Consider the following 27,663-nt stretch of genomic DNA (forward strand, 5'->3'; position numbering starts at 1 on the left):
TTGGGCAGATGGGGATCGACAGCCATCAGCCGACAGCTGTTGGCAGCTCATCCCAGAGAAGGAAATCTCTGACCACAAACCTCCACTGCTTTGAAGCTGTACCCACTCACGGGGAAGGCTTTGGGTGTAAACCCCGAGGAAAAGTCTGGAGCTGGGTCCCACGGCAGTCCTTCATTAAGTTCAATGCTGATTGGCAACTCCTGCGATGCCACCGGTGCCAAATTGTATGGGTCTCAGCCATTCCTTTGGATTCATCAGCGGCATGGAGCAGGGGGGCCTGCTGCAGGGGCAACAGTCTGCTCTCCATATCGTACCATGCTGGCTTGCGTATCATGTGGACAGCTAGTGAGCAACATCCTCAATCAGTGGAGGGCCTGAGTGTGATAGTTGAAAGGGTTATATCCAACATGTGGCCATGCTGCAACAGACTGGATTAGGAGAGGATGGTTTATTCCTCAATTGATGAGTAGTTAATCCCTGAACCTAATTACTCAACAATGACAACCTTACCTTCGGCTATACAGGCCATGAGATCTGAAGTTCACCCAACCTTCGTCCACTTCCGTCCCTTTCTTCGTTTAAGGCTCTTTTTAAAACCCACCACTCTGGCCAATCTTCAGCTATCTGCCTCAGCGTCTTCTCCTGCGACCTGGTTTCAATACGTTCTTTTTGACTCCCAGTGAAGTACCTTGCAATATCTTTGAAATGCTAAGAACGGAATAGAAGTGGAAGTTGTTACTGTTTGGATAATGGTATCAGCTTCAGTTGTCATTGTGAAGCCTTGCCGGACATGATGCGGGGTTAGATGTGAGGCTGCAACAGGATAACTTGCCTCCTTGGCCTTTGTCTTCGGGGCTCTTTACCAAGCACAAAACATTGTGAAATCACACCAGAATTCATAAATACTGAGTGCGCTGAAGTGTTACAATGGAGAGCCTTTGAAGTGCCAGCGAGCCTTTGAGACAAGGTCAACTGGTTAGAAATGAAGAAAGTCTTGAATTTTATAGTACCATACAGTACTGTGCAAAGGTCTCAGGCACTCTAGCTGTATATGTGTGCCTAGGGTCTTTGCACAGTACTGTATTTGTCAATGTGCAGCAGAGAGTGAGTTTGTAAATCTGGCAGGAGCAAAGGATGTTGGGAATGGCAAGGGTCGAGCACCGCGGGAGGGGTGTGGAACAGGTGGCGGAGAAGGTGTCGGGGGTGGGGGATGACGCGGGTGCAGAAACACCCAGCCCTGAGAGACCAGGCAAGGAGATTTGGTTCCAAACAATTGGCTTATTGATCATTGCAGAATGTCTCTGTGGTCCTCCCCATTCCCTCTCCCTTCTCCTTTACCAAACCATTATTTCCTTCTCCCTGCCCCCTTCTCACTCTCACTCCGTAATAGAGACCTATCTCAGAATCAGGTTTATCATCATTCACATACAGCATTTTTAAAAATTTTTGCAGCAGCTGTACAGTGCAATATGTAAAATATCTACAGTACTGTGCAAAAATGTGAGGCACTAGCTATGAATACGTGCCAAATACTTTTGTACAGTACTGTACATGACCTCAGGATGTCCTAATGCAGTGAAAAACTTTCGAAGTATATAATCGTAACCTGGGATTTGCAGCATCCATTTTAGCTCCTACAAACAAACATCAATGACATTAGGACCAGGCAATCTCTTCTGAGGGAGGGATAAAAATTAGTTATCTCATAGAAGGAACTTCCTCCGACACTTCCTTTATGTCCATTTGAAAAGGCAGACAAGGCTTTGAATCCATCTATTTTCCAAAAAAACAGAAATTGACAGTTTAGCAGACTTCAGTGCTGCACTGGAGGGTTAGCCTTGATTATAAGGAACTGTGCCTAGGTAGAGAGTGAGACCTACAAACAGTATGTAATACTGAGTGTTTATAGACACAGGCCTAATCATATATTTGCCCCACTCATTCAACCGGATTTTATTGTTAGGTATGTTCTTCATATTTATAACTTTATTCTTGAGAACCTTGGTTAAAGCATGCAGGAGAGATTTATTAATGAAATGGCACAGAATTTCACTAAAAAGAGACAATTTTTTTGATATAGGCAGATCATCATCATCATAGCTTGTCACACCAGACAGCCAGCCACTCTAGTGTTGTTTGGTTGATGTTGAGCAGGTCAGTGTCAGCTAAATCAGGTGAGAGTGGGCAGTTGCGCAGAATGTGTTCAATGTTCTGCACCCTTTCGCCACACTCACAGGATTCGCTGGCCTTTAAACCCCACTTCACCATATTGTCTCCCTTCCTACAAACTCCCGCTCTCGCTCTGTCGAGAGTGCACCACTTCCGTCTGTCAAGCAGTGCCCCGTCTGGTAACATTTCTGTGGGGTCTTGCGCTGTATTGTTTGGTGGGGTTCTGGCTTCTGTTTGTTGCCAGAGGTCAATCCTGTATGTCTGGGGGGATGTTCCGTGCAGTAGTTCCTCCACTGTAGCAAAGCTTTTCCTCGATTTTAGGCAGTTGGAAACTGGCACATGATGATATAGTGGGTGCCGTGGATCCGAGTTCTGTGTACCTTTTTCAATTTTTGTTGTAGTGTGTCTTCGGATCTCTGGGGTAGCAATGCCTGCAAGTCTGTAAATGATGTTAGTGGGTGTGGGGCACAGTGTGCCCATGATTATTCGGCCGGCTTCGTTAAGCAACGGGTCTATGTTCTTCGCATGGGCAGATCATGTGTATTCAAGACCAGGAACTTGTATAGGTTCACAGATCTATTGAAATTCCAGAACGAAGAGTTTAACAGTTTGTTCAAGAAAGTATAGGTTAGCTGAATGTAGGATAAATTCCCAAAATCCACATTGCACTCTGAAATTAATAGTCATAGAAAAGCACACCACAGGAACAGGCCCTTCATCCCATCTAGTCCATGCCAAACCATTTAAACTGTTACTTAGAATGGAAAAGAACTAACTTGTCAAAGATTAAGCAATTTAATTGAATTTGACAGTTTGTATATGTAGGCACCTCGGTTCACGAAGCATCTGAGAAAGACGGGTAAATTATTGAACCTCTTTGGCAGTTCCTTGAGATCAAGGATGACCTGCTTCAACTCAGTACTGAGCTGACTGACGGGACAAATTGTAGGAATTGCACACATCCACACACGAGCTCGGAGGAGCCCAAGGGAATGAGTGGGTTAGTAATGTGTAAGCTGGTGGATTCATTCCATCATTTTAAGCTGAGATTCTACATGCTTCCAAACCACAGACTCAGGAATGTCAAAACCACAATCACTGGCCCTTTCTCCTCTTTGAGAAGTCGTGGACCAAGAGTCAGTGAAAATCTTGCTTTTTTTCATGCACACGTCTGCAGATGCTGGAAATCCAGAGTAAAACACTAGAGATGCTGGAGGAACTCAGCAGGTCTATGGAAAGGAATAAAGAGTTGTTGTTTCAGACCAAGATTCTTCATCAGGACTGGAAGAAAAGGGGGAAAAAGCTAGAATAATGAGGTGGGACAGTGCCTTTTTTCAGGCAGTTTATTAAACACATTACCACAGTGAGTACTTCTATTATGATGCACAAGTTTGCACAGGCGTAGTCTAACCACGGGCTTTGTGGTTATATAATTGAACTAGCGTTCCAGGAGCTAGGGCTTTTGGTCCATAGTCCTGTGTTCAAAGCCTATAATGGCAACCAATGGTTTTACATACTGAGATTGAGAATCAATTTATGATGCATGCATTCAGCATGGAATGCAGGTCCATCGTCGATGTCACCCCATCTGTGACAGAGGGAGCTCAGTAAACGCACTCCTTACACACGCGCACTTACACACACACAAACATTATCTTGTCATTCTGTTGTCATTGAGCTGAGAGTGTGCACGTCAATGTCTTCCCCCCGGTATATTCTCATAATGGGCTGGCTGTATGCTGCCTTTCCCACCATACACGGCAGGATATTCCTCTGCTTTAGTAATGACGATATGCAAATGTGTACGTATTGTTTGTACACTGTGTTTAAGGTGGATACTCCTGTTTATTTTGTAATATGATTGTGACTACATTGTGGGGTGTATCATACTCTAATTCAGGTGTAGGCTTAAATTCGCTTGCTTGGTAATTAAGGGATGTATGTCCTGGTGCCTAAAAAGAATGGGCTGTTTGCTCTCAGTGGAAGAGAGAGAGAGATTGGGCTGCCAGGAGGTCACACTGAACAAAGTACGGAGCTGTTATTGCGTTAAATTGGCACTTTTCTTTTTGCTATTTTGCTAATTTTTGTCAGTTTGATTTTTGCCGCACCTGAGAAGCATCTCCAGCCATTTTACCCTTCAGTCATAACTCACGTATCTAACACCATCCTGACAGGGCTATCACACTTCTCTTGTACTAATCAGAAGAAATTTTAAATGTAGTTAATTTAGAGGATAAAACCAAGCTACTGCATAAAGTAAAACTCTACTTCATTAATAATCTTTTGGGAATAATGAATTGAGTTTGTTTTTAATGCGTTTGCAGGCCTCTCTGCTTGCAAATTAGTTGCTGAGTTTGTTTCTCAAAGAGCAGTAACATCATTAGTGTTGTACTTCAGGTTGTGAATGGCTCTATCTAAATTGAACATCCAGTTTGCTTTGAAGAAGCTGGAAAGCAATGATTAATAAAGTAGTCACCGATTTCACTGCAATGTGTTGCTGATTGACTCAGTGTGATTTCAATCCAGCATAACCAAGCATCAGGACAGCTATGTAGCTGCTTGTGGTATATGGCCCAGTAAGCATTTCCAAGCATACTGGTTGTCATAAAACTCCCAGGGGAGCTTGCCATGAAGGAAAATGAACTACTAAATGCCATCAGAAAGTCCAAAACTTGCCACCTGTGACAATCGCCGTGACGTTTACTGGGCTCTGTGCTGAACTGAGGCTAGTCTGGGGCCTGTTCTAGCTGCTCCAGGCCTCGTGTCTGTGAACTCACTTTCGTTCTAAGTGCTGTTTGCTTACTTGTATTGTTTGCACAGTTTGTTTTGTTTTTGGGTGTTCGACGGTCTTTTTTTTAATGGTTTCTTTTGGGTTTCTGTTTAGTGGCTGCCTGTAAGGAGACAAAGCTCAAGGTTGTATAATGTATACTTTGATAATAAATGTACTTTGGACTTTGAACTACTTGGATATCCAAAATGAGCATGACAGTGTTGAAGGAAATACTGCGCAGGTGGCCACCAAACCATGGGTAGCATCTGTGTTAATCTAGATGCGAAGAAAAGTATTTTGCATTGCCAGTACAGACTGGGGACTGTGAATACCACCATCACGATCCCTTCCTTCACTTTGAGAAGTCATAGGCTGAGAGTCAATGAAGGTGTTGCATTGTTTCAGGAAGGTTTGCTAAACATACAGTGTCATCATCATCATCATCATCGTCATCATCATTATGTGCCGCGTCGTATAACGTGGGCGATCATGGTCTTTTCATGACCGTGATTGTTCTTGGCAAATTCTACAGCAGTGGTTTGCCTTTGTCTTCTTCTGGGCAGTGCCTTTTCAAGTTGGGTGGCCCCAAGCATTGTCAATACTCTTCAGAGACTGTCTGCCTGGCATCAGCAGTCACATAACCAGGAACTGTGATGTGCACCGGCTGCTCCTATGACCATCTGTTGCAATGGCTTCATGTGACCCCGATTTGGGGGGAGGGGGTGGCTAAGCAGCTTGCCCGAGGGTGACCTGCAGGCTAGCGGAGGGAAGGAGGGCTTTGCACCTCCTTCGGTAGAGACTTACCTCTACCCTGCCGCTCACACAATATTATTATAGTGAATTCTTCTTTAATGATGCAAAGTGACAACTTTCAAGTCAAGTCAAGTCGCTTTTATTGTCATTTCAACTATAACTGCTGGTACAATTCACAGTAAAAACAAAACAACGTTTTACATTGTTTACGTTTACATTTACATCAGTTATTATTATATTGTAATTTGTCCTTTACTGTGCCTATTGTCTTGTTTATTAATTACTGTACTGCCTTGCACTGTTTTGTGCACTTTATGCAGTCCCGTGTAGGTCTGCAGTCTAGTGTAGTTTTGTGTTGTTTCATGTAGTACCATGGTCTTGTTTATCAGTGTTTTCCAGCTCCTTCAAAGCCAACAAGAATTTAATATTTAGACAGACCCGTTCACAATCTGAAGTACAACACTAATAATGTTACTGCTGTTTGAGAAACAAACACAGCAATTAATTTGCAAGAAGAGAAGCCTACAAATGCATTAAAATAAGCACAGGCTGTCATTCCCCATTAACAAACAAGAGTTTTTTTTAATCTCAAACAACAGGAATTCTGCAGATGCTGGAAATTCAAGCAACATCACAAAAAAGTTGCTGGTGAACGCAGCAGGCCAGGCAGCATCTCTAGGAAGAGGTGCAGTCGACGTTTCAGGCCGAGACCCTTCGTCAGGACTAACTGAAAGAAGAGTGAGTAAGGGATTTGAAAGTTGGAGGGCGACGCAGACTGGGAGACCGCTTTGCTGAACATCTACGCTCTGTCCGCCAGAGAAAGCAGGATCTCCCAGTGGCCACACATTTTAATTCCACATCCCATTCCCATTCTGACATGTCTAATCCACGGCCTCCTCTACTGTAAAGATGAAGCCACACTCAGATTGGAGGAACAACACCTTATATTCCGTCTGGGTAGCCTCCAACCTGATGGCATGAACATCGACTTCTCTAACTTCCGCTAATGCCCCACCTCCCCCTCGTACCCCATCTGTTACTTATTTTTATACACACATTCTTTCTTTCACTCTCCTTTTTCTCCCTCTGTCCCTCTGAATATACCCCTTGCCCATCCTCTGGGTCCCTCCACTTGTCTTTCTTCCCGGACCTCCTGCCCCATGATCCTCTCGTATCCCTTTTGCCAATCACCTGTCCAGCTCTTGGCTCCATCCCTCCCCCTCCTGTCTTCTCCTATCATTTTGGATCTCCCCCTCCCCCTCCAACTTTCAAATCCCTTACTCACTCTTCCTTCAGTTAGTCCTGACAAAGGGTCTCGGCCTGAAACGTCGACTGCACCTCTTCCTAGAGATGCTGCCTGGCCTGCTGCGTTCACCAGCAACTTTTATGTGTGTTGCTTGTTTTTTTTAATCTGGTAGTTTTTTTAAATTCTTTATTTTAACTAAATTTAATTTCTTTGTCTGTTGCCACTGTAAAAGTTGAACACAGGACTATGGATCAGAAGTGCTAGCTTCACCAAAACCAGTTCAATAATTTTTTTTATTGAGATACAGCACGGAATAGGCCCTTCCAGTCCTTTGAGCTACACTGTCTCGCAACCCCCGAGTTTCACCCTAAACTAATCACGGGACAATTGCAGTGACCAATTAATCTACTTTGTTTTTGGATTTCGGGAGGAAACCAGAGGAACCCGATTTCGGGGAAAATGTACAAACTCCTTACAGGCAGCAGCAGGAATTGAACCCAGGTCACTGCTACTGTAAAGCATTATACTAACCACTATGTCTGTTTAATCTTGTGCATTGTCATAAACACATTCATAACAATAATGTGTTTAGTAAACCACCTTGAACTGAAAAATGTAGCATCTTCACTGACTCTCAGCCTATGATCTCCCAAAGTGAAGAAAGGGGTATCAGTGGTGGTATTGACAGTCCTGAGTACGTGCTTTGGGTGCATGCAGAGTTTCAGCTTAATATTACAGGAAGGGTGCACCACCTTACACACTAGCAACCCATTCATTCCCTGGGCACCTCCTAGCTCATGTGTAGATGAGTTTAAAATTCCGACACTGGCCCCATCAATCTGAGAACCAGGCTATCTTTGATCTCAAGGGAGAGCCGAAGAGGTTCAGTAATATACCTAAGTCTTTATCGGATGCTTTGAGAAATGTCAAACTGCTAAACACCTAAATACAAGTTCCTTCAAATTTCACTAAAGTTGGTTAAACTTTTACAAGCTAGTTTTTGCCATTCTAAGGATCTATTAATTTCAAAGTGTTTAGATTAAGTAAATTTAATTTTCTTCCAATTAACACAAGAGTGCTGTTATGGATCTGTGAGGATGGGGTGACATTGATGGCAGACCATCATTCCTTCAGTGAATTCATTGGCTCTCAATCTCAGTCTTTGGTAAAGCCAATCTCCCCATAAGCTACTATGCTTTGCCCCACTTTCTCTCTTCAATATTTCGTTGCTCCTCTTTCCCAAAGGAGCCCTTGGTCCACATTCAGAACTATGGTGCATGTGCCTGACGCTGATCATTCCCGTGGCTTGTTTTTGTACAAATGCAAAAAAAACCCTCTGCTTATTGCCTCCACGACTTGAATTCAGATCTGCTCAGTGAGCTGCTTAATCATGACAGGTGTCTTTTTGTACCAATGTGGCGAGCTATCTGGGTGATGTGTGGGTGTAAACAGCTGGGATGATACAGATAAGCTCCAGGCCCTCTCAAACAGCCATCCTTCCAATCTCACCTCCGCCTTGGAAAAAACAACCCGTGACAATGTGTTTTGCCTGTAGATAAAAATGGTTTGACCATTGCCAAGAATTTGCCCTCGTGCAAGATTTTGAGGCTGTGCCTGCACACCAAAATGAAAGGCCTCGTTCACGGAATGAATGTTCCTTTGAGATATGGCTGCAAATAGAGTAATGAAGGCACTCTCGTCAACCCTTACGGACCCAGGATAAGGAACTGATTATATCTTGCGGTATAAATGCCAAATCCTCTTGGCAATACTTGCTCATTTGAATAAACCTTCTCTGGAATAGACTGATAGATGGCACATTAGTGCAAACATTGCAGATGTGGCAGGAAAGAGCAGGAGGCTTAACAGCTTAGTAAAATGCCCTTCTTTTCACCGTCATTCCCATTGTTCAACACGTAGGGTAGATAACTATCTTGCTCAAACTGAAGGAGATGGTTTGGTCCAATGGATGTCATCAAGTTCAAGTGTCAATGAGTATTTTTATTTACGTATTCATTTATTGGACCCGGCTGGTGGCGTATTGGCATCAGCATTGGACTTCGGGACGAAAGGTCCGGAGTTCGAATCCAGCCGGCTCCCCTGCACGCTTTCCATCCGTGCTGGGTTACGAGCTAGTGATCTCTTTGGAAACTGACCCGGCAGAAGGCAATGGCAAACCACTGCTGTAACTTGCCTCGTACGCGATTCCCCACTATGTCAGAGAGGTGTGGTGGGAAATTGTCCGCTAACCGAATGCGATGTACATTTCCTTTCCCTTTATTCATTTATTGAGATACAACGTGGAGTAGGCCCATCTGGCTCTTGGAGCCATGCCACCCAATAACCCTAGATTTGACCCTAATTATGGGACAATTTAAAATGACTAATTAACCTACCATCTTTGGACTGTGGGAGGAAGCCCACGCAGTCACGGGGAGAACATATAAGTTCCTTTCAGGCAGCGGACGGAATTGAACTTGGTTCGCCTGTACTGTAAAATGTTGTGCTAACCCCCATGCTGCCGTACCATGCCGTGTAACCAAGGTATTCTGGGGATAAAGAAACAGATGAAAAAAATGTGCAAACTGGTTGAATGCCCAAAGTGGCATGGTCTTTCATTGATACCATTATGGTTATTACTCTTTTACGGATTTATTGGTATGCCTGCAAGAAAATGAATCTCAGGGTTGTATATGGTGACATATGTGTACTTTGCCAATAAATTTACCTTGAGTTTCCTGTAGGGACTTCAAAATCTTGTTAGTGTTTCACTGATGAAATATCACACACACTGCTCTAAATGTAGAATTCTGAACACAGAAGAGTACGACAAATGGCTAATACCAGGGGGCATCATTTTGAGATGATTGGAGGGAAGTCCGGGGCGATGTCAGTTGCGGGTTCTTTACACAGAGTGGCGAGTTCATGGAACACATTACCAGGGGTAGTGGTAGAGGCAGATCCATTAGGCGCATTTCAGAAACTCTTAGATAGGCACATTGATGATGGAAAAATGGAAGGCTTTGTAGGAGGGAAAGATTAGATTGGCTTTGTAGGTTAAAAGTTTGGCACAATATCATGGGCCAAAGGTCTTGTACTGTGCTGTATTGCTCTTTGTTGTGTGTTAACACAGCAACAGGCCTTTTGGCCCATGATGTTGTTCAAAGTTCAAAGTAATGTTATTATCAAAGTATATATATAACCTTGAGATTCAAGACATTCATTTTCTTGTGGGCATTCACCTTGAGATTCAAGACATTCATTTTCTTGTGGGCATTCACAGTAATTACAAAAAAACTTACAATGGAGTCAGTGAAAGACCATACCAATGGACAAACACCCGTGTGCAAAAGACAACAAACAAAAATACAAATTCAAAAAGAGAAGAAAAATAATAATTACTAAATAAGCTATAAGTATCGAGAACATGTGATGAAGTGTCCGTAGGTTTGGGATCAGTTCAGGGATGCTGAGATTCCTCAGTTCAATGTCTCCACCAGTACGAGAGCCTGATGGTTGAAGGGTAGTGACTGTTCCGGAACCCGGTGGTGAGCCCTGAGGCTCCTGTGCCTTCTTCCTAATGGCAGCAGTGAGAAGAGAGCATTGGAAGTGGTTGAGGCAGATACAATAATAATGTTTAAACAACACTCAGACAGGAAGAGTTTAGCAGGATACAGGCCAAATGTGGACTTGTGTGATTTATGCAATATAAAGTCACAGAATACAACCTGAGCGACTTGCAAGGGAATTGCCGTCAAATGCAGAGTCAGAGAGAACTACACCATGAACAGGAACAGTTAATACCCCTCAACCATGAGGCTCTGGAATCAGTGAGGATATCTTCACTCACTCCATCATTGAAATGTTCCCACAGTCTATGGACTCACTTCCAAGGACTATTCATCTCATGTTCTCAATATTTATTGCCTATTTATTTATTATTGTTATTTTTTTATTTTTTTCATTTTGCATTTGCCCAGTTGGTTGTCTTTTGCAAATTAGTTGTTTGTCTGTCCCGTTTCATTGATTTTATTATGTTTCTCAGATTTACTGTGTATGCCTGCTAGAAAATGAATCTCAAGGTTGTATATGGTTACCATCAATGTATTTTAATAATAAATTTAATGTGAACTTTGAACCTTGAACTTGCTCTGGCAGCTTCTTTTGTACACACAGTCCTGTCTGCATGATCATATGAAGTGAGTTAATGGCTTGTCTTCATCAATGGGGAAATCTTCCCTTCCCACCCGCCCACCCGCTGAGACACCCCACAACACCCAGGCCCAAACTGAAGGCTATCCCGTCATTTGGACATGAACTCACTGCAGGGTCAAACTGCAGGCCAATGAATTTAAAGGCACAGTCTTCACCCTCACAAAAACTGAAGAAAAACTGTGTGTTGTGGAAGGGAAATGGGACAGATGAGTTGTTTGTTGATGAACTTAGCTGCTTGTCAGTTGAAAAGCAAATATTGTCACAGTGTGGTCAGCCCAACAGGAGCACAATTATAAAATCAAGAGATTCTACAGGTGCTGGAAATCCAGAGCAACGCACACAAAATGCTGGAGGAACTCAGCAGCAGCTATGGAGAGGAATGTTACAGTCAATATTACAGGCCGAGACATCAGGACTGGAAAGGAAGGGTGAAGAAGCCAGGATAAGAAAGTGTGTGTAGAGGAAGGAATAGAAACTGCCAGGTGATAGGTGAAGCCAGGCGAGTGGATGATAGGTAGGTGGGGGAGGGTTGAAGTGAGAGGATGGGAGGTGATAGGTGGAAGGGATAAAGGTCTAAAGAAGAAGGAATCTGATAGGAGAGGAGAATGGACCATGGGAGAAAAGGAAAGAGGAGGGGCAATGGGGTTCTAATTAACGAGTATTGCCAGGCACAGTCAATTTTTGCATTGACAAACGCTTATGAAGATCCCGTGTTCATGTTGATAGTTCAGTGTGTGTGTGTGTGTGTGTGTGTGTGTGTACGTGAATATTTGCACTGGTCTCTTGGGGTACGTGTGTGCGAGAGAGAGAATATCTTTAGTGATTGCCAGTGTGCTGTTCATATTTGCAGCGTTCCCAGGGTTTGTGCGTGTACATGGATGCACCAATATTTATAGTAATCATCAGGTATGTCAATATCTGCGCTGATCCCTAGCTTTGAGTGTTTGCCCTGATTTTCCTTCTTTTTAATCTCCCTCTGTACCTTTCCCAAATCAGGTGGTGATCTTCTCCAATCCTTCTAAATCACGGGTTAGTCTGCTGCCTCCCCAACCCTTCTGGAAGCAGTTGGATTCTTGCTCTGCAAAACTGAATTAACTCCCTGATGTTGCATCCTCCTCTAACACACTATTCAATTGACTTACCTTTGTTGAGGATTCAGAATGTGCTGAATGAGATTCGACATTGTTTCAATTTATTTAATACAGTTTTTTTCTTTGTTGAATAAATGTATTATTAGATATTATTGAAATTAGTTAAACATTTATTACATTCCATTTCATGTTTAGTGACCCAAGGTGATTTATTGGATATGTTCCATGCATTCATTATTCAAAGGTTTGGGTTTATTAAATCATGCTTATAAGTGTAGAATTTGTAAACGTCAGATTTACATCCATTTTTAATGGAAAAAGATATATCTTGTTTATTAGACCAGCTCAAGCACTTAAGCTGAAACCCTAACAAAGACAGTAAAGCAGTGATTCTGAAGGGATGCTGCTGGCCACCCTGAATTGTCTGGAACAGGGCACAATACTTTAGAATCATATTAATAGCACTTATTCACACACACACACACACACACACACACACACACACACACTCACACAAGGGATCAGCAGAAGTATTAACACATACCCAAGGGTTTGGTGCAAGTATTGACACGTGCATGTAGGGATCTGTGTAAATATATGGTTGTAATATTTAGTTGTCATTCATTCTTTGGGGCGCTCCTCTGTTTTCATGGATGTTTGCAAGGAAGTTTCAGGATGTATATTGTATACATTTCTCTGACATTAAATGTACCTATTGAAATACACACACACACACACACACACATACACACACACACAGGATCAGTAGAAATATTAATCCACACACCAAGGGATCAACACACACACACTCAAAGGGATCAGTAGAAATATTGATATACACACACTAGGAATCAGTAAAGCTATTAATACACACACCAAGGGATCAGAGCAAATATTGACACACACCAAGGGATCACAACAAATATTTACACAAGTATATATACACACACACACACACACACACACACATCTAAAATATTGACACAATCCCAGGATCTCAATAAGTGGTTGTGAATATTGAAGAGCTCCAGCAATAAATGACCATGCCTGGCATTACTCGTGAATTAGTAGGTAGTTTATTGTGCTCCTGTTGGGCGGGCCACACTGTGACAATGTTGCTTTTACATTGGCAAGCAGCTGAATTCAGCAGCAAACTACTCAGGCCTGCTCTGTTCTCCTTCTTGCTTCACTTGACCTAGATTGTGCCAATAAACCCCTTGCTCTGAGGTTCGGAACTGCAGTGAATTCACGTCCCAGATTCTGACAGTATATGCATGCTTCTTGCATTATCCATAGCAAGTTGATACAGGTCATCCTCAGGTTATGGCAATTTTCTGTTTCTGTGAGCTGCAAACTATGCCTATATATATAGTTTTTTGAAAGGTGCATAACCCAAATGGCTAACAAGTCAGAAGTATTACCCCAAAACGAGATTGAGTTCCCACACTGCAGATGTTGCTTGCAGTCCTACAACTGCCAGCAAATCCATCCCACTGGTCTCCCAAACACTCGCTCATATGGACAGGCTGTACATAAATTGGCTGTTTGTTGCCTGGGGAAGACTATACTACGATAATGGTCACGTTACTAAAGTTGGAATCCAGGGTCCCAGGTTAATAATCATGAGTTCAAATTCCAAAATGGGAGCTGGGGAACCAACCTTTTGACCCATCTCACTCAATCTGACGAAGGTGCCCACCAGTTAGTCGCATTTGCCCAAGTTTTGCTCATATCCCTCTGCGTTCCTCCAGTCCATGTACTTAATCAAATGTATTTTGAATGTTATTGTACCTGCCTCAACCACTTCCTCTGGCAGCCCACTCCTTATACACACCATCCTCTGTGTGAAGATGTTGCCCCTCAAGTATCTTCATAAATCTTTCATCTCTCAGCTTAACCTTAAAAAGACTATGTGCATTCACCTATTCTGCGACCTTCATGATTTTATACGGTTGGGTTGAGTTGTTCTCTGATCTTGGCAAACGTTTCGTCATCATGCAAAGAGATGTCTTCAACCCAACCGTCAACCACCTGAGCCGCACATATTCCAAATTATTTCCAAGGTCACCCCTCAATCTCCTATGTTCCAAGGAATAAAGTCCTAGCTTGTCCAAGCTGTCCCTGTAGCTCAGGCCTTGGATTATTCCTTATAATCCTTCTCTGCATCAGTTTATGAATGTCTTTCCTATAACAAAGGCTGTTGACAAACCCCAAGTGTGGTCTCAATTACTTGTACAAATACGTTTAAACTTAATCAATTCGTGAATAAAAAATAGTTTCAGTGAAGATGAGCATAAAATTACCAATTGTGTTAAAAGTCTGCCTGGTTCGTTAAAAGAAATCTGCATTCCTCACCCAGTCTGGTTATACTTAGATCTACTGAGCTGCTCATTACACCACTGGTGTTTAGGGCAGCAATGAAAGTCCTCCATCTCTAGCAGTGTTCAGGGCTTCATTCATCATGTCAGTAGCTTCCTCTCGGTTTTCACTACTGTTAGTCATGCAAGTTCCTGGTGGAGACTCAGAATACCGTCACACTTAGATGTAGAAGGATTCTTCATTGCTGTTTCCATAACAATTTAGTTTTACCAGTCAGGGTTGTTAGCCCAGTGCTGAACCCCTGAACCTAGAGGACCGGTGGGCCACTCTTAGTTTGGCTTCTACCCTTTGACCTGTTTGGCACGGGCGACCTGACCAAAGAGTCAAAGCATGAAGCCCTGACTCCAGCCCACATAGCTCTCCAGGTCATTGAGGCACGCAGGCCTCCAAACCCCTCGACAAGCTGTGGTCGTCTTGGAAGGTACCTAACTCTAAAACACAGTACTTTGATGCAATCTTTACTGCATCTTGAAATCTCATGCAGTTCATGGGCAATTTAGTGTAGACAATAAATGCCAATCTTCCAGCAACCTCATGGAACATAGAACAGTGTAGCACAGTACGGGCCCTTCACCCCATGATGTTGTGCTGACTTTTTAACCCGTTCCATGATCAATCTAAAGCTTCTCTTTCACATAGCCCTCCATTTTTCTTTTAGTCACATGTTTATCTAAGAGTCTCTTAAATGTTTCCACTGTACTTGCCTCTATCACCACCCCAGGCAGCACGATCCATGCACTCATCGTTCTGTGTAAGAAACCTATTCACTGGCAGCTCTTCCTATACCTCCCTCCAATCACCTTAAAATTATGCCCTCTCGTATTGGTCACTTCTGCCCTGGGAAAAAGTATCAACTGTCTACTCTACCTATGCCTCTTATCATTTTGTACTCCTCTAACAAGTCTCCTCACATCCTCCCTTGTTGCAAGAAGAAAGGCCCTAGCTCTCTCAAACTTTCAGGATCAGTGTCGGAATCAGGTTTATTAACACTGGCATGTGATGTGAAATGTGTTAACTTAGCAGCAGCAGTTCAATGCAATACATAATCCAGCAGAGAGAAAAAATAATTAATAAATAAAGAAGTAAATCAATTATGTTAGTTGAATAGATTAAAATAAAACATGCAAAAACAGAAATACTGTATATTAAAAAAATTGAGGTCGTGTCCAAAGATTCAATGTCTATTTAGGAATCAGATGGCTGAGGGGAAGAAGCTCTTCATAAGATATGGTATTTAATCCAGAAAGAATCCTCCTCTAAACCTAAGGAGGTACCAATAAATATTAGGGAAGTTGAAGTCGCCCCTGACAACAACCTTATTATTTTTTCACCTTTCCAAAATATGCCTCTGATCTTTTCCTCGGGGCCTCTGTTGCTATTGGGGTAGCTTATAGGATACTCCCAGTAGAGGATTGCTTCCAATTTCCACCCATGGCAAATCAGTGGATGATCTCTCCATGATTTCCTTACTTTCTCCCACTGTGATTCTATCCGTGATTTACAATGCCACTTCCCGCCTTTTTTACCTCCCTCCCTGTCCCTTTTAAAATATCTAAACCCCAGTTTATCCAGCAGCCTTTCCTGCCCTTGTGACAGCCAATTCTCTGAAATGACCACATTGTAATTCCATTTACTGATCCATGCTCTAAGTTGATCACCCTTGTTCCTGGCACTTCTCACATTTAGAATAGACACACATAAACCCATCCCAGGGACTGCAATTTTCAACTGCTTATCCTTCCTCTCTACATGTTATATCTATCTTTACACTAACTTCCTTATCCTCAGAACTACCACTCGTATTCTCATCCCCCTGCCAAATTAGTTTAAACCTTCTTCAGCAGCTCCAGCAAACCTGCCCACAAGGATGTTGCTAACCCTCGAGTTCAGGTAAAATCAGTCCCCAATGTATAGATCATACCTTTCCCAGAAGAGATCCCAATGAAATGATGCCCTGTGCACTAATTCCTTAACCACACATTCATCTGCCATATCACCCTATTCTTACCCTCACTGGCACAAGGCATGGGCGGTAATCCAGAGATGATTACCTTTGAGGTCCTACTTTGCAATTTCATTTCTAGCTCTTTTTATTTGCTCTTGAGGACCTCATCCTTCAGAGCAATAGCATTGGCACCTTCTGTCTGTTCACCCTCCTCCTTAAAAATGGCGTGGACCCAATATGTCTCATCCTTGACCTTGGCACCTCTAAGACAAGGAGTCTCTTTCACTTCTATAGGATCTCTTATCTCCACAACTATTGGATTCCCTTTCACCACTCTTCTCTTCGTTTTCCTTCCCTTCTGAAGCACAGAGCCAGACTAGTCACTGCTGCGTTCCCCTGCTAGGCCATCCCACCCCAATAATATTCAACACGGTATGCTTGATATTGGTGGGAATGGCCACAGGGCTACTGCCTGTTCTCAATCCCTGACAGTCACCCAGCTATTTGCTTCCTACAACTTAGTTGTGACTGTCTCTCTGGAGCTCTCTCTGTGAACTCCTCATTTCTCCCAAATGATCTGTAGGTCATCCAAATCCAGCTGCAGTCCCCAAACATGGTCTGTAAGGAGCTGCACCAGGATGCACTCCTCACAGATGGAGCAATCAGGGACACTGGAGGTCTCCCAGGTCTTCCACATCTTGCAAGAGGAGTCCACCACTTTCCTGAGATCCATTTTCACCACTCCACCTAGGAACTAGTAAAGAAAGAAACAGAAAATCGATAGAAGCCTCACCCTAGCCTCCACCTCTTCTCTCCGAAGCCTCGGTTCCCCACTCAAACTCTGTCTCACTCACACAAAGGCTACTCTGCTAAAACCTAACTTATTTTTATTGGCCCGTGCCAAACCCAAATGATCTCAAGCTCTACAGAAAGTCCCGACAGGCCCCAATTGCTTTTTAAATCTGGTGTTTACTCATCAAAAGCAACTTCTACTGTGATCTCAAGCTCCACACATTCCATAAATACAACATTAGCAAATGTATGGAGAGATCAAAATTGGACTGTCACACATTTGAATTTCAGGATAGTTCATCTTTTGCACTTTCTGACATCCTGTTAACCATTTGACATAATCATAATAGTTTTATTGATTGTTACCAATCAATTTCAAGTTTCAGGTTTATTTCCATAGGGTATAATTGCCATGAAATTTATCTTTTAACAGCAGCAGCAAAGTATAGTGCAAGTACGTAAACCAAAAGGCAAATGCGGAAAATGTCCCCCGATCAGACGGTGTGTAAGGAAAGACAGAAACTGCTGGAGTGCTGTTTTCAGACTGATATTCATTTAGTTAGAGAAAGAAAACAAGTCAGAAGAACAGGAGTAAATATAGCATGGTGCCCCGTCTATTTCACTTTTGGTGATTTTTCAGATCCTTAGGGCTGTTGACTTTTTGCCGAGTTGAGGTTCGCCTGCATTGCATTTCCTCCACTCCTGAGCCTCAGCAGCCATTCTGCATCACCCCAGGACCTTGAAATTCATCCTTTCCAAACCAGGCAATATTTTTCAGAATTGACCTCAATCCCTTATCTAATGATATGTCCAAATGTGTTGGTATAATGTTGGTGCTTGGCCAAGTGGTTAAGGTGTTCGTCTAGTGATTTGAAGGTCGCTAGTTCGAGCCTAGGCTGAGGCAGCGTGTGTATCCTTGAACAAGGCACTTAACCACACATTGCTCTGCGACGACACCGGTGCCAAGCTGTATGACTCCTAATGCCCTTCCCTTGGACAACATTGGTGTCGTGGAGAGGGGAGACTTGCAGCATGGGCAACTGGTGACCTTCCGTGCAACTTTGCCCAGGCCTGCGCCCTGGAGACCTTCCATGGTCTCATGAGACTAATGGATGCCTATAAATGCGTAGGTTCAAGACTTCCTCCCAGTTATGTGGCACACCTTTAGAACTCTCTTGGGAAAAGAAAATGAGTGGCAAACTGGCACAGAAAAGGAGATGAGACGAGCATAAATCAGCCAGGGCCGTACTGAATGATGAGGCAAGATTGAGAGCCGAATAGCCGAAACCTGCTCCTGGTTTTTTGAGTTTTGAAGACAATGGTTGTCATTCCAGCAGGATTGACTGAGGGGTCTGTCTCCAGGAATTAAATAAGATCAATGAACAGAAACAAAGGAGGAAGAAAGAAACAAGGGGGCATCAAGGACATTTGGCCGATTCGCCTGACAGTCGAGCAATTGGATAATGCTTTCTTGCATGTTTAATAGTGGGGGCGGGGGGAGGTTGAAGTTGTAAGACCAAGTCATGGAAACAAGGAATTGTGCAGACACTGGAAATCTTGGGCAGCACAAACAAAATGCTGAAGGAACTCGGGCTCAAAACATTGACTGTTTATTTCCCTCCATAGATGCTGTCTGAGTCTCCGAGTTTCTCCAGCATTTTGTACATCTGAGTAGCAGTGGCTGTGTTTCTGTTGAGCTGCCTGGGTGAAACACGCAGGAAGAGAAGTTCCACAGCAGAAAACCAACAGCCAGTTGGAAATTAGGATTCTCAGAAATGAAACCTAACCGACACTAAATTTGACAATAACCCTGTGCAAGACCTCAAGTGGAAGCTTTTTATTTGGCTAAAGCTGAGTTTAGCTCATCTTGTTTACGTGACTGAGCAACAGTGGAATAAAAACATGCATGTATTGATTGCAACTGCTTTATACATAAAATATTTTATGTGTAATTTGTAATCAGGCTTAAGTATGTTGCAAAAAAAAGGCTTGTCACTGTCTAGGTGAAGCTAGAAGTACCTTGGCATTATGGGAAATTATCGTCAATCTCCTGACAAGTATATACCTCTCAAACGACACCAATTTAAAAGAAATGGTTGGGTCATTGCTGTTTTTAGACCAGTTTGGTGCCTTATTTCCCACTATTCAAAAGCAGCATTTATCATCAATGACCCCCATCACCCAGTCCATGTGTTCTTCTTGCTACTACCATCACCAGGAGGTGCAAAAGCCTTCGATCCCAAACTACCAGGTTCAAGAAAAGTTATTACCCTACAAGCATCAGGTTCCTGAACCAGTGTGGAGAACTTCACTCACCTCAATGCTGAACTGACTTTGCATCCTATAGACTCACTTTCAAAGACCCCAGAACTCATACTCCCAGTATTAATTTATTCACATTTTTAAAATTATTTTTGCATAATTTGTCTTCTTCTTTTGCAAATTAGTCATTGGTTAGTCTTTGTATATGTGTAGTTTTTCATTAAATTCATTATATTTCTTTATTTTTCTGTGAATCCCTGCAAGAAAATGAATCTTACTTTGATATGATTAGTTTTCACTTTGACAATGATTTTGAGTGTCCACGCTTTGCTTGAACCTCAATGATTGCCAATTGCTTTAGGGCATCTTGAGATGATGAAAAATACTGCATAGATTTTTAAAATATATTTCATTATTTTCACAGCTCCTAATTGTGAAAATTTTACAATGTTGTTCACATTATTCTTCAGACGTTTCAAAATACCTTGCAGCTCGTTCAGTACTCTGGAATGCACTCATTCCTAGTATGTAAGAGACATGTGCAAAAGATCCAGATTATCTGTTCTTGTGAAGTTGATTGAGAGATAAATATTGGCCTGGGCACTGAGAGGAATCCCTGCTGCCCTTGGAAATGGTTCCTCCACCTGAGCGTGCAGAGCCTTGGTTTAGAGACTCATCCAAAATCCCATTATTGGACTGGAAAGTCAGCTGAGCCCAAACTGTGAAAATCTCCAGAGTGGGCCCTGAGCCTCAACCTTCAGACTTAGAATTGAGTTGCAGCCGGTGAGCCACAGCTGCGGCAAATGGATGTGACCCAGTGCCAGGTTTTCAAGAATGCTCTTGCAGTGGTGCATGAACAGGCTTCGTGCAATTGCCCTGTCAGCTGTGTGGGGGATTAAGGCATCCCTGGACCTGACTGCTGCATGTCAGAGGGATCAGAAGTGGAAAGAGTGAGCAATTTCAAGTTCCTGGGTGTCACTACCTCTGAGGATCTAACCTGGTCCCATCACGTCGGTGCAGCTACAAAGAAGGCACAACAGTGGCTGTATTTCATTAGCAATTTGAGGAGATCTGGTATGTCACCTAAAACACCCGCAAACTTCCACAGATGCATCACCATCTTGTATGGGGTGGGGAGAGGGGGAACACTTTTGCACAGGATCGAAGTAAGCTGCAGACAGTTGTAAACTTAGTCAGCTGCAATGTGGGCACTTGCCTCCGTAGTACACAGGACATCTTCAAGGAGCGATGCCTCAAAAAGGCGGCGTCCATCATTAAGGACTCCCGTCACCCAGATCTCATTGCTACCATCAGAAACGTACAGAAGCCTGAAGGCCCATACTCAACAATTCGGGAACAGCTTCTTCCCCTCTGCCATCTGATTTCTGAATGGACATTGAACCAATGAACACTATCTCACTATTTTTTAAAATTTCCCTTTTTGCACTATTTAATTTAGCTATTATATATACAGTGTAGTTTATGTTTTATTCTATTACTATGTATTGTACTGTACTGCTGCTGCAAAGCCAACAAATTTCATGACATATGTTGATAGATAGATAGATAGATAGATATATTTTATTGATCCCGAGGGAAATTGGGTTTCATTACAGCCGCACCAACCAAGAATAGAGCATAAATATAGCAATACAAAAACCACAAACAATCAAACAACAAAATGCAAACTATGCCAGATGGAAAAAAGTCCAGGACCAGTCTATTGGCTCAGGGTGTCTGACCCTCCACGGGAGGAGCTGCAAGTTCGATGGCCACAGACAGGGACGACCTCCCGTGCTGCCCAGTGTTGAATCTCGTTGGAATGTGACCGAAGTCCAACAGTAAAAAGTTCAATATCTGGTCTACAAACACGTTCCTCGATCGTAATATGACCCAGCTTGCACCATCTGTTGTTAACCAGAACAGTAAGCTCCCAACTCCTTTACGCTTACCGCTCTCAGTGCACTTCCAGTCAGTCGGAACGGTCTGGAAGCCGTCCATGGAGAAGTTTTGATCGGATATGTCCTCGTGCAGCTCCGTTTCACTGAAGCACATAACACTGCACTCCCAAAATGTTCTCTGACGCCTGGCTAGCGCCGTGAACTCGTCCATTTTATTACCCACCGAACTCCTCTTCTCCATAAGTCTCTGTTGTCTCAACCTGGTCCTCTTTCCTCACCTTTGTGATCCCCCTCTGCATCCTCTGTGTGTTTTCCTCCAGATTTCAGCAGGGGTGTCCGCCGCTCTGCTCGCTAAACCGGCCGGCATTAGCACAAGCTGGTCCCTGGAATGAACAATGCGACCATGCTTCTGTCCCGCGTGTCGGAATGTAACTATTTCCAGCGCTAAAAACCCAAATAAAACTCTCTCTACCAGCATGTTAGAGAGGGTGCAGCTTCGACGTGTTACCGTGAAAAAAAAATACAAAAGATAACGTAAGCTAAAAGGTAAGAATCCGATCGGGATGGCTGCAACAGGATGCATGCACATGATGATGTGAAACCTGATTTTGATTCCGCTCTCAGAGAGAATGCAGGTTATTGGATAAGTATGGGGAGATTTACATATAAAGTAAGATTGGTAGCCTTGGTGTAAATGCAAAATGCTCACATGTTATAAAGACACGAGTTAATTTATGATGTTGGTTGTTCTACATTACACCTACCGCTGTGACCATGGTAAACCTTTCTCAAGACAGTTGTAGCTTGTACTTTGAAGGTACCGATGAATAATTCTGCCTCATTCTCGACATGGTGTCTCTTTATTATCTCTGTTGCACTACAGCAGCATCCTGCCTGGTCTGATCCGTGTTGTCTGGCGCTGCTCCCATCTGGCCAAAGGGGCCATTTGCATATCTTTGATCTGAATTGTGAGAAACCTGGAGGAGAGATAATCCTGGTCGTGGCACATGCTCGCAATTAGTTCCCTCATCGTTCCAAAATGTTGCATAATAATCCATCTGATTAGAATGCTTCTGGTTCCCTCCCATTTGCAGTGCAATGGCCTATTAGTGATGGTTAACTCGAGGTCAAGAGTTGTTTCAGAATGGAATTTAGAGGGTTATGGAATTATACAGAATTAGAGAGTTGCAGAGTTATACAGGTTCTTGGCCCAACTCATCCATAAGATATCTATCCAAGCTAATCCGATTTACCCGAATTTGGCCCATATCCATCTAAACCCTTCCAATCCATGTACTTGTCCAAATCAGAATCAGGTTTAATATCACTGGCATATGTCGTGAAAGTTGTTAATTTTGTGGCAGTGGTACAATGCAACACTGTACATGATAATATATAAAAAAGTGCTGAGGTAGTGTTCAAGTCCATTCAAAAATCGGATGGGAGGAAGTTGTTTCTGAATCATTGAGTTTGTGCCTTCAGGCTTCCGTACCTCCTTCCTGATGGTAATAATGAGAAGAAGGCGTGTACTGGGTCGAGGGGGTCCTTAATGATGGATGTTGCCTCTTTTGAGGCACCACTCCTTGGAGATACCTATTAAACATTGTGGAGACTATGTTTCCTATGGTGGGATAGTCTAAGAGCAGCGGCTGCAGCCTCAGAATAGAGGGGTATCCATTTGGAACAGAGATGAGGAGCAATTTCTCTAGCCAGAGGGTGGTGAACCTATGGAATTCATTCCCACAGATGGCTTTGGAGGCCATCAATGGGTATATTTGAAGCAGAGGTTGATAGGTTTTTGATTAGTCAAGGCGTGAAAGGTTATGAATATGGGGAGAAGGCAGGAGAATGGGGTTGAGAGGGATATGTTGGCCTTCTAGTCTTATAATTGTGACCACTTACATTATCTAGCTTCTCAACTATGTGGTCATTGCTTAGCCTCCTGTGCTCCAAGGAAAAAAGTCCCAAACAGTCCTTCCTTAACGCAAGCCCTCCAGCACTGGTGACATCCTTCTCAATCTTTTATGTACTCTTCCCATCTTAATGACAACCTTCCTAAAGCTGAGTGACCTAAAGAGTTCACAGTACGCCAAATGTGGTCTCACCAACCACTTGTATAGTTGTAAATGATGTCCCAACTCCTGCATTCAGTGCACTGACTGAAAGGCAAGCATGCCAAATGCTCAACCACCTGCACCATCACTTTCAGGGAATTGTATTTAGTGGCTGCTTTATTAGGTACCTACAATACTTAATAAAATGGCCACTGAGAGAGAGTCTGTGGTCTTCTGCTGTTGCAGCCCACCAACTGCAAGGTTTGAAGTGTTGTCCATTCAGAAATGTTCTTCTGCACACGTACGTTGTAACTTGTTGTTATTTGAGTTACTGTCAGCTTGAATCAGTCTGGCTATTCTCCTCTGACCTCTCTCATTAGCAAGGTATTTTCGCCCACAGATGTTTTTTGTAGGTTTTTCATACCATTCTGTGTAAACTCTAGAGACTGTAGTGCGTGAAAATCCTAGGAGATCATCAGTTTTTGAGATATTCAAACCACCCTGTCTGGCACCAACAATCATTCCACAGTCAAAGTCACTTCAATCGCATTTCTCCCCCATTCTGATGTTTTGTCTGAACAACAACAGAACCTCCAATTTTAGTGTCTTCTACCAAATCCATTTTCTATATAGTTGGCTAGGTCAACTGGATCCCATATGATCTAACCTTCCAGTCCAATTGGTGGAAATATGTGATCATCTATCACATTTAATGCCAAGCGTTCTGAGTGTATCATTGCAAGAAAATAAGCATCAGACATGAGTAGTTTTGTATATATTCCCAAGTATGTTTATCAATAACTGACCATCTCCAAGGAGGTACAAGCATACATATCTCCCCTGTCTTGACAGCAGCTCGATATGACATAATCAGGTCATACATCCCTTTGAAAATTATTTTTGTAGTGTACGTTGGTGAAATAGAGAGGCTAACTATTTACCTTTATTGTGCAATGGAAGATACTGTAATTAATCCTGCCCCGCTCCCAACCATCGTAAGTCTGATCCCAGCGACCACCCATTCACGCCTCAGCACTCCCTGTCCTTCACATCTGAAATCCTCCACCACACTCGAGCTTCCTGGTCTGAGTCTTGCCAATTTTGACTTGCGCATAGGAGAAGGAGGGAAGTTCTTATGTAGGTACACAGAATTATGAGGGGTATTGATGGGATACATGCATACAGGCCTTTTCCTATCAGATTGAGTGAGACTGGGATTGGAGGTCATAGGTTTAGGGCGTCACAATGTTTGCTCAGCTCTGCCCTGATCTGAGGCTGAGGCTGTGGCCTGCTTCGGCTGCTCCGGGCTTCACATCTATGGACTCACATTTGTTCAGAATGCTACCTGCATGCTTTAATTGTTTTCACAATTTGTTCTTTTTCCTGTCTGCACATTGGGTGTTTGTTGGGTTTCTTTTTTTGGTGGGTTCTTTTGGGTTTCTTTGTTTGATGGCTGCCTGTAAGGAGATGAATCTCAAGGTTGTATAATGTATATATACATACTTTGATAATAAATGTACTTTTGAACTTTGAACTTTATAAGGTGAAGTATTTAAGGGAAATCTGAGGGAAAACTTCTTCACTAAAAGGGCGATGTGAGTGTGGAATGAGCTGCCTACAGAAGTGGTAGACCCGTCTTCATTTGTAACACTTAAGAGAAGTTTGGATGGGAACATGGATGGGTTGGGTATGGAGGACTGTGTCCGAGTGCAGTTAGATGGGATTAGGCAGACCAGGTTGGCATGGCCTATTTCTGCACTGTAGTACTCTATGACTATGATTCTACAACTCTATTGCAGTTATATAGCATGCAAAAGGCAAGCCCACATCTCCCTCTGCCTACGGCCCTGTTTCTTCACTGGGTACCAATATAAGATGAATAACCTCTTCTCGGGCTTCCAGCCAGGTACAAGTATTGATTTTAACCCACGTTTCGATGACAAACTCTGCCATCTTCATCAGGGATGATGCCTAGGCATGCCTAGTCCGATGGTATTTATACCCTTGTCATTCATACCTGTGGACTAGGCCTGCCATGGCATCATCCCTGATAAAGATGGCAGAGTTTGTCATTCAAACATCAGTTAAAAGTGATACCTATGTCCAGATGGAAGCATGGGAAGAGTTTATTCATCATATATGCCGGGAAGGCACCAGATCCTTTTGCTATGTAAGATATTTGCATAAGTGATGCTTCTGTTCCTCAAGACCAGTCTCCCAACCTAAGCAGACCGTAATGAGTCATTGTCCAGTCTGTGCCATTTCTGTGTAAACTATGCATGGTTTCTCCTTCCATAGAGCCATCACCATAACCAGCATAAAACTGAGTTCACCTACATTACTGTGAAAATACAAATCCAGTTTTTAATCCAAAAATAGTCCTGCACTGCTGTAGTCAATATCCATTGATCAGTGGATCTGATAAAATACAAAGACATCAGAGACTGCAAATACTGGAACTTGATGCAAGGAAAAACAAATTAGTAAGTGGTATTTTTATTATTAGATCGACCGAGATTCAGTGAAGAACACATCATTCATACAAATCTATCCAAAAGTAAGTACATCAAGGCAGTACAAAGGGAAAAATAAAACAAAATGCAGAACATAGTGCGAGAGTTGGAGGAGCTCAGCTGGTCAGGCAGCATCCAAGGAGGCAAAGGAATGGTTGACGTCTCAGGTCGAAACCCTGCAACAGAATCGGGTTTAATATCACCGGCATATGTTGGGAAATTTGTTGTCTTTGCAGCTGCAGTACAGTGCAACACATAATAATATTGGGGGGAAAACTGAATTACTGCAAGTATATATGTATTAAATAGTTAAATAAATAGTGCAAAAATAAACATTTAGAAGAAGTAATGAGGTAGTGTTCATGGGTTCAATGTCCATTCAGAAATCAGATGGCAGGGTGGAAGGAGCTGTTACTGAGTCATTGATTGTGAGCTTTCAGGCTTCTGTACCTCCTTCACGACGGTAGCAAAAAGAGCAGGGCATATCTTGGATGATGGGGGGCCCTTAATGATGGATGCCGCCTTTTTGAGGCATTGCTCCTTGAAGATGTCCTGGATACTAAGGAGGTTTGTGTCCATGATGTAACTGACTGAGTTTACAACTCTCTGCAGCTTATTTCCATGCTGTGGAGTAGCCCCTGCCCCCCACCTCCCCACAATACCAGACGGTGATGCAGCCAGTTAGAAATGCTCTCCACGGTATATCTGTAGAAATTTGTGAGTGACATACCAAATCTCCTCAAACTCCTAATGAAATATTTAACTGCTGTTGTGCCTCCTTTGTAGCTGCATCGATATGTTGGGTCCAGGAGAGATCTTCAGAGGCATTGACAAGAACTTGAAATTGCTCCCTCTGTGAGGAATGCTGTGTATTCCCTCGATATACCCTTCTGAAGTTCACAATCAGTTTTTTGGTCTTACTGACATTGAGTGCAAGGTTTTTGCTGCAACACCATTTAGCCAGCTAAGTGTTGCTAGGAGACGGCCAATAGAAAGAGGTGAGAGGGAGGAGTGAAGCAGGAGCTGATAGACGATGGGTTGAACCAGATGAAGTGGGGGACAATGAGCAGATAGAGTTAGGTGGAGTGGGTAGGTTGCAAATTAGAGACAGGTTGGTGGGTTAGTGAAAAAAATTGATGAAGAAAAAGCTTCAGCAGATGGAGCAGCTGGGGGAGGGGGAGAGGGGAGGGCTAAGGCTGAGGCTGAGGCTGAGGCAGAAACAGGAAAGTGAGGTGAGGTGAAACTGGATATGGGAGGGATGATGAGCAGGTGGAGGAGGGGATAGGAAGGGTGGGCTAGGACAGAAGAAACCTAGGTGGTTGGGGGTGTAATGATGGGCAGATGAACCAGAGAGGGTGAATGTAACAATTCCAGGTGGGGATTGGGGGAGATAAAGCAGAACAAAGGCACATAGGGGATAAAGTATGATGCACAAGCTATGATAAATAAAATTTCTATATTTTTAATAGTTTACCTTTTTTAATAGTTTAATGGAATATGGTTATGACCAGCAAGTAGCAAGTACCTGAATCAGGTTTATTATGTTGTGAAATTTGTTGTTTTATGGAGGAAG

The 27,663-nt window shown here is 43.0% G+C and overlaps 1 protein-coding gene across 4 annotated transcripts in view; it reads left to right on the forward strand.

Moving 5' to 3' along the window:
• LOC134351022 (netrin receptor UNC5D-like) overlaps positions 1 to 27,663 on the forward strand; it is a 924,405-nt gene that overhangs the window by 300,918 nt on the left and 595,824 nt on the right. The gene's annotated exons all lie outside the window — the stretch shown is intronic.

This window comes from Mobula hypostoma, chromosome 8, assembly GCF_963921235.1.
Source record: "Mobula hypostoma chromosome 8, sMobHyp1.1, whole genome shotgun sequence".
Taxonomy (NCBI): Eukaryota; Metazoa; Chordata; class Chondrichthyes; order Myliobatiformes; family Myliobatidae; genus Mobula; species Mobula hypostoma.